Below are 2795 nucleotides of genomic sequence, written 5' to 3'. Positions count from 1 at the left end.
AACAAGCAGCACAAGCAAAATAAGCTTTAGAGCGAAGCTACTATTTTTGAGCACCAGAGGACACAGAGCTCTTTTAAAAAAAATTCTACTCTGATTTCGAATTTGAGAAAGCATCAAATGATATGTCTACAAGAGCACCGGCTGACCTGTTGCCTCAGTATGTATGGCTATTTAACTTGTTTTCAAGCAGCTCAAAGGGAGAGCGTGGACCACCCAAAAGGTGGCTTACTTACCCTCACCAAAATTGGAAGCAGGATTAATGAGGTGAAGGTATTTGCCTATTCAATGGGTTTACTAATAGTGGATCTCACTCTGGATATGACTGGGGAATCGATCAGAATCTTACTCATTAATATATATTGGCATGTGGGAGTTGAGGCAATTGATACGTTTTTGACAAAACTAAGAGCACACATTGTGGGATTGTTAACCAAGGGGGAAGCCTGGACAGGTATTTCTTGTGGGTGACCTAAATTCTGCGTGCTTGATCCCAAAAGAAGTTACTCCCAGTGGAGGCCTACAGAAGGGCACCCATAATGGAGATACATTTGTAGCATGTCTCATTTCCTTAGGCCTGTACAAAATAAATGGATCATTAAGAGGTAACATCCCCAAAATTTATACTTGGGGTGGAAGTGGCTGAAATCCACCCTAGATTACATATTCATGGGCGAGTATTTGTTTTCCAAATGTCCAGAATTATGTATAGAATCTACTTTGTGGAGCGACCATTGCGACCATTGCATGGTGCACTATTCCCTGTCCGTCTTGATTGAAGACCAAGGTAATGTATTTCCACAGGAAGTAGCTGCCAACTTGAGGGGCAATAGAATTGTATGGAACTCGGGGGTGGTTACAAAATATGATAGGATGAATTATGTGCGGGAAACTACTGACCTCCAACATAAAATTGACCTTTTTTTGGTTGACAAATTGGAGCAGGTAATAAACGAGAACTTGCATATTGCACTCGGCCGCAGACGTGAGGCTTGGAGCATGGTTAACAAGAAAGTTCTGAACACACACTGCTACGACCAGGCAATTGCTACTGAAAAAAAGAGGAAGATGAGGGTTGACATCACAACTCATGCCCTTTCGAGAGTGGATGAAATAGAGGAAGTGGCCAAAATTAGACTTATATTCAGAAACTGGTTGAGGAGACAAAAAGCCAGACTCCAACAACAGGATGCTGAACAGATGCTTGAATGTACGGCATCTAAGAACGTGTCTTGTATTTGGTCTCTTGTGAATTATATGAAACATCTGCACACTGGCAAACAGATTAATGCGGTATCCGAGCCACAATGGGTCCATCATTTTGAAATGCTATATCCTAAGGAGAGACCGGAAGTTCATGCACCTAATCTTGAAGAATATAGAGACAACTTAGAGAAGCAGATTGATTTCTCAGCTGAGACTGAAAAATCTCAGAAGCAGCTGAGCTGTGGACACTCGGTGTCAAAGATGAGGAATACGTCGGAGGAACATCCAGTCGAAAGAAAGTTAACAGGGGTATGTAACTTGTTCTCCGAAATGGATTGTGTCCTCCAACGTATTCCTCATCTTTGACAGTCTCCCAAAGCATTATCCATAATTGGAGGAGGGTGAAGAATTTAGCAAGATTGGAAATTAAAGGGCAGAATAAAGGACTGCCTTACCAAACGCCACATCTTGAGCATGGGAAGTATCCAGAGAATGATGCTTGGTAAACGTGTGTATCGAAGACCACGCTGCAGCATCACATATGTTTTTTACAGGGACACCCCTTTGCAGGGCCGTCGACGTAGTCATGCCTCTGGTTGAATGAGCCTGCAAGCCCTCAGGTGGGACCTTGCCGCAAAACGCATAGCACTCAGAGATAGTGAGGATGATCCACCTAGACAAGGTCTGTTTAGACACAGCCTGGCCTAGTTTGTGCCCAGTATACCCCACAAAGAGCTGGTCATCCATTCTCACCTTGGACATTCTGGAAATATAAAAGCTCAAAGCTTTCCTAGGGTCCAACCTATGAAGCCTTTCCTATTCCTTGTTAGGATGCGTAGGAGGATAGAAGGCAGGTAGCACATTTTTCGGGCCTCAAATGAAAGTCGGAAACTACCTTGGGTAGAAAGGAGGGTCTGACTCTCAACACAACCCTGTCCTTGTGGAATACAGTAAAGGGTGGCTTGGAAGAAAGTGCCTGTAACTCGCTCACTCTTCTTGCAGATGTAAGCGCAACCAACATAATAGTCTTAAAGGTTAACAGCTTCAAAGGGCATGAGTGCAATGGTTCAAATGGAGCACCCATCAGAAACTTTAAGACCATGTTAAGGTCCCAAACCGAATCTAAAATGGTGACGGCGGGAACACATATGTGAGCACTTCTAGAAATTGAGTAACCAGAGGGATCTGAAAATAAGAGCATTCTTTGGATGAGTGCTTAGAGATTGAGAGCGCTGCTAGGTATCCTTTAATTGTTCCTACCTGAAGACCTTTGTGGGCCAAAGAAAGCAAAAAGGACAGAACATCCGGAGTTGAACACAAAAGGATTAACATTCTTTTCTCTGCACCAGTACAGAGGCTTTGTTGCCAACCGCCTGGCAGAAAGCAACACCTCCATGACCTCATCACGGAGGGTCCCAGTCCTTGTATCTCAACCTTTCAGAAACCATGTGTGAAGGTTGAGAGTCTTGACCTCTCGATGGAGAACCGGACCTCCCTCTTGCGAGAGAAGATCCTCTCTTTGGGGAAAACGCATCGGAGGGCAGATGGACATTTCCAGAAGATCCGGGTACCACAATCTCCTAGCCCAATCC

The sequence above is a fragment of the Ambystoma mexicanum genome, chromosome 1p, assembly GCF_040938575.1.
Source record: "Ambystoma mexicanum isolate Mex_15411 chromosome 1p, UKY_AmexF1_1, whole genome shotgun sequence".
Classification (NCBI taxonomy): Eukaryota; Metazoa; Chordata; class Amphibia; order Caudata; family Ambystomatidae; genus Ambystoma; species Ambystoma mexicanum.
The sequence above is the reverse complement of the archived record's forward strand: the minus strand, read 5'-3'. Positions refer to the sequence as shown.